The following is a 6,000-nucleotide window of genomic DNA, read 5'->3' as shown; positions in this document are numbered from 1 at the left end:
GGAGAAATGTTGTGACTGCGAGCAAGGTTTTAAAGCATCCTGTTTGACTGAGTTGCTATGCAGATCAATCACATACAGACCAGAAGGCACTATTGTAACAGTTGAATAATATGACAGGTTAACAAATAGTTGGGTTGCCCCCACCGCCATCAATGCACATTAAATTCTGGCCCAGGCATACGTATACACGAAGCAGGTTATAGAATATTTAGGTCAAGTGGAAGAGTCCAGATCTTTGGAGATCTATACAATTCAAGATTTTACCTAGCCCTAAGCAATGCTATTAATCTTTCTGTTCCAAAAAAGACCCACAATTGTGACATAGCAGCATTTGCGTTTTTGAATTTTCTGCTGCATGGGTGAGAATGGCAAAGGCACCTTCTGCTATGGATCTCCACGGAAATTAAAGCAGTACCTTTATACTACAGACACATCTCAGTGGTTTGTATTTGTTGGGCTGCCATAATGTCCCTCAAGTAATGGGGGGGGGGAATAATAGTCTAGTCCAGTTTAAGGATAAAGAACCATAACAAGGAAGAGCAGAGGCCTTGAATTTGCGCATCCACAAATCTGTGTTCTCTTTTTTTGGGAGGGGGTGTGCGACACAGCCCATTCATTTTTCATGATACACAAAGGACCATGCTAGATGGACCAATGATCTAATTGGTTATAATTATAACCAATTATAATTGGTTATAATTAGGGTGTGGAGGACTCCCTGGTCCTGAATGGGGTCACTGTGCCCCTGAAGGACCAGGTGCGCAGCCTGGGAGTCATTTTGGACTCACAGCTGTCCATGGAAGTGCAGGTTAATTTTGTATCCAGGGAAGCTGTTTATCAGCTCCATCTGGTACGCAGGCTGAGACCCTACCTGCCCGCGGACTGTCTCACCAGAGTGGTGCATGCTCTAGTTATCTCTCGCTTGGACTACTGCAATGCACTCTATGTGGGGCTACCTTTGAAGGTGACCCGGAAACTATAATTAATCCAGAATGCGGCAGCTAGACTGGTGACTGGGAGCAGCCGCCGAGACCACATAACACCAGTCTTGAAAGACCTACACTGGCTCCTAGTACGTTTCCGAGCACAATTCAAAGTGTTGGTGCTGACCTTTAAAGCCCTAAACGGCCTTGGTACTTGAAGGAGCGTCTCCACCCCCATCGTTCTGCCTGGACACTGAGGTCCAGTGCCAAGGCCCTTCTGGCGGTTCCCTCGCTGCTAGAAGCCAAGATACAGGGAACCAGGCAGAGGGCCTTCTCGGTAGTGGCACCCACCCTGTGGAACACCCTCCCACCAGATGTCAAAGAGAAAAACAACTACCAGACTTTTAGAGGACATCTGAAGGCAGCCCTGTTTAGGGAAGCTTTTAATGTTTAACAGATCATTGTATTTTAATATTTTGTTGGAAGCCGCCCAGAGTGGCTGGGGAAACCCAGCCAGATGGGCGGGGTATAAATAATAAATTATTATTATTATTATTATTATGCCACTTTCTACATTCCCCAAGTAGCCAACCAATCCTGAAGCAAGCCAGTCAAAGAACCTCAACCAACAATTCAATTGTGCCACAGTATTTCAGTTTTTTGGGGGGGGAGCCATTGAAGTGTTGCACAATTCCTTCTGCCATTGGGCAACGCTGTCTTTAAACAATCCTAATCATCTAAGGTTTCATCACCGAGCTGTTGAGGTATGGCCAAGCATCTAATTAAAGCCATATGTTTTTTCTCCACAGTCAGTACAACTCCTTGCTCGCATCCCCAGCATTGTTAGCAGTGAAATACGGAGCGAGCCCCACTCCCTATCGGAGGCAGGCTTTGTGATCTGCATCAGACGCCTTCATAATTCCATAGGTGGCCATTCTCTTTTCAATAAACAGTTGTACTTCCACTTACACAGTGTGAAGATTATTGCTTCTTCCAGTTCGTCGTCATTGGCAGTGTAATATATGGAGCCCACACTACGGATTCCAAGTAACAACTGAGTTTTCTTTTCACTCTCTATGTTCACACAGGGCTCAGCTTGCCATTCATCTCGAGAAAGAGCCTGCTATTTAGGAACATGCTCAGTCTTACTTTTTTCAACAAACGTATCTGTCTTTCAGCCACTAGGTAGCAATGAGCATGAAACATTAAGAGTGACTTGAACTTGATGAAAACGGTATGGATGTGAACATCTTCTGCACGGGACAACTAAAATTTGGATTCTGTGGCCAGGGCAGCTGTCTACCAGCTCCATCTGGTACATCGGCTGAGACCTGCCTGCCTGCGCATTTTCTCACCAGGGTGGTACATGCTCTGGTTATTTCCCACTTAGACTACTGCAATGCGCTCTATGTGGGGCTACCTTTGAAGGTGACTTAGAAACTACAACTAATCCAGAATGCAGCTGCCTGACTGGTGACTGGGAGTGGCGCCTGCATTGAGTGCCGTGTGCAAGGCTTTTTTTCCAGCTGGAACACTCCGGAACTCAGTTCTGACACCTCTCAAGTGGGCACCATTGCCATTCTAAGATAATGAGGGAGGTGTTCATGGTGAGTCCTGGAACCAATTTTTGTAGAAAAATAGCACTGGCTATGTGGCACAAGGAGAAGGGGATGACAGAGGACGAGGTGGTTGGACAGTGTTCTCAAAGCTACCAACATGAGTTTGACCAAACTGCGGGAGGCAGTGGAAGACAGGAGTGCCTGGCGTGCTCTGGTCCATGGGGTCACGAAGAGTCAGACACAACTAAACGACTAAACAACAACAACACTTTCAGCTAGCAGTGGGAACACAATGCCTAAAGGTGATTGCAGTATGGGAAGCAAGTAGACCCAGGTGAATCTGATAAGGGTTCTGTGGTACAGTAGCCAACACCCCAACATTTTTGCAAAACAGAGGTGGATTCAGACAAGGCTGACAGCCTTCAAGCACTGAAGCGTACTGAGAAATCTTGCTTGTGATTTTCACTATTTGCACCATAGTGGAAACATATGGGCTCATCTCATCCTGTAATTTCTCTTCAACAACACACACACACACACACACACACACACACACATATCTATATATATAGTGTGTACACACACACACACACACACACACACACACACACACACACACACACTTTAAAAAGAGTCCTGATCTATGTTTTCAGCCCACATGGAAATTAAACCTAGTTTCCTAGACCCTGAAAAGCTAATTATGCATTCAATTAGAGTTTCTTAATAAAGATTAAAACTCTGAAGTCTATTACGAGCCCATATTTAATTCAACTGCCATTTTATCCATGCCATGAAAGTGTGAGTGGTAACAATGAATATAAATTATAATACATGCCACCAAGTGAATGCTATTTGTCCAAGTACGTTACTATAAAGAATTAAATTTTGCTATCGGTTCCATAATCTAGTTAAAATTGGTATTCTTTATTTGGTCTTTCAATGTAGTCCAATTTCCCTACTTTGAAAAACAAATTCTAGGGACGAAAGAAAAGAGATTAATTTATCATTAAGACTCTGCCTAATTGAAGTCAATTCTGAACAAACTTGAATTCAATTTCTGCTCATTAAATTGAATGTGCTCTGCGTTTTCTCTCTGCATTGCTTTGAGCAAGCAGCTGAGAACAAGGGGCTAACATCAAAATTATTAAATTGAGGAGATTTTATTTGGTCTTCACATGCCAGGGCTGCTTTGATGAGGAGCTGTTTTGGCAGTGAAAAGGAAACGAGAGCAGCTGGAGGGAAAATCAAATGAAACTAAGCCTTGGAAAATTGAAGAAAACGCAAGCTTAATAATATTTAATAATTAAATTTCCACAAACAATAGCGGCAAATGAAGTAATCTGCAAAGTCTGTGAACTCATTTGCATAATTGATGCCGGTCCCCTGTAAATGAATAATGAAGATAATAAAAGATGTTGCTAAAAATGGGCACAATAACAGCAAAATTTCATCAAGCCGCGCTCTCTGATTAATCTGCTCTTGCAAATCAGCCGCGAAAGGGGAACGCGTGATTAACCGCGCTGAGGACTGCGGCAGGCGGCAAGCTGCCCTTTCTCTGTGTGTCTCTGGGTACCACGGCTCAACCCTCTCCCCTGCTCTGCCTGCCTGCGTGATGCTGTTGCCAGTGAAGAAACAGGCACAGCCTGAGCACACACACACACAAACAGCACCGCCACAAAGCCAGCTCCCATTCCAGGAGCCATTGCCTTTTACTCATTAACCATGTTGCTGCTGTCTTCTTCCAGATTGGCCCTGCCCGGGCAAAGAAAATGGTGTTTCCCCCCTCATCGTAGGAAGCTGCCTTATAATCGAGTCCGTGAGTTGGTCCCTCTAGCTTGGCACTGTCAACATTGACTCACAGTCAGTGGACTAGGGAGACCAGGTTAGTCTGCTAAAATGTCCCGGTATTAAAGTATCAAAGCCTGGGACCTCCTTCCCAATGCCCGAGAAGCTTCTGCCTGGCAAAGGGAGGGAGGGGTGATGCTCCGGCGGGGTCCAAGAGCCCTTCTCCACCTTCCCAAAGCCTTGGGGGAGGATGCAGAAGGGCTGTAGCATCCTGTCAGAGGCCTGGGAAGTTTCTGCCCAGCTTGGGGGGCGGAGGCACAATGCTCATGTGCACAAAATCACACGCATGTCCATCGTCCTCACAAGCTGGCTTCTCTGGCCCTAGCTGCTCCCCAAAGAAAAATTTCACCGTACACCACTGCCAAGCAGGAGTTGCACCACTGAGCTAAAGGTGGCTCTGTGGTCTGAACCGCTGAGCCTCTTGGACTTGCCGATCTGAAGATTGGCGGTTCAAATTCCCCCACGACGGGGTGAGCTCCGGTTGCTCTGTCCCAGCTCCTACCAACCTAGTAGTTCAAAAGCACACCAGTGCAAGTAGATAAATAAAAACCACTGCAACGGGAAGGTAAGCAGCATTTCCGTGCTCTCTGGTGTCCCATTGGGCCAGAAGCGGCTTAGTCATGCTGGCCACATGACCCGGAAAGCTTTCTGCAGACAAACGCCGGCTCCCTCGGCCTGAAAGCGAGATGAGCACCGTACCCCACAGTCGCCTTTCACTGGACTTAACCGTCCAGGGGTCCTTTACCTTTTACCTTACCACTGAGCTACTATTGCTGCTGGCTGTCAGCAGGGAGAAGGGCCAGAAAACCACTTCCGTGACTCACGGAGGTGGCGTTGTGGGCATGGACCGACGCAACCTTCGCGAGGGGCTGTGAGCTCAGCCCTCTCGCGAGATAGGGTTCCCGCCTCCGTCATACCCGGTCGGCCAATAGGGCCGGCCGGGAGGCGGGGCCTTGCCCGCGTTTAAATCAGGGCGGAGGCGGGAACCCTGCCTCTCTTCACCCCGGCAGCCAGAGCAATCGGATCACCCACCCACCCGCCCCTTTTAGGTTAGGCAGTTAGGCAGGCTAGGCCGACGCTGCTATGGACTTTGTTGGTCGCCTTGGTTGGCTGGGGGGCCGGGTAGGACTTTTTCCACTTGGATTAGCCAAACTGGTTTTTTCGCCTACCTCATAGCATTTCGTCACAACTTGGTTTGGCGGTTAGGCATTGGAAATTTGCATAAATAAAGAAGGGGGGGCAGATCACGTCATCCTCTGCCCGAAATTGGAGATTTAATCCCGTTTAAGGGGTTCCGGGGGCGGTAGCTTTGTCCTGAGCCTGCGGAGGTCAGGGCCTTAGAGCACCCCCCAACGGTGGCCACAGGAGGTGTCTTGGTAGATACATATCACTGGGCTCCTTTCTGGTGGTTAATTTCTTCCAGACTGTAACACACGGGTTGCAGTCGGATATAGTCGGTTAGGGTCCAATGCCTAAGCCAATACCGCTCAACATCCTTAACCAATAAAGTTGTGGCCTTTTCACCCACTTTAAACTTAACTTCCTGTGTCTTGTCTCTTATTTCGGGTTGGGGAGGGACATTGCCACACAATGAAGAGGGTGTGGATGGGACCAGATGGAGTGGGGGAAGTGTAGAGCCTCTGCTTTGCAGGCAGAAGGTCCCAGGTTCAATG

Source organism: Zootoca vivipara, chromosome 7 (assembly GCF_965207765.1).
Source record: "Zootoca vivipara chromosome 7, rZooViv2.hap1.1, whole genome shotgun sequence".
In the NCBI taxonomy this organism is placed as follows: Eukaryota; Metazoa; Chordata; class Lepidosauria; order Squamata; family Lacertidae; genus Zootoca; species Zootoca vivipara.
The sequence above is the reverse complement of the archived record's forward strand: the minus strand, read 5'-3'. Positions refer to the sequence as shown.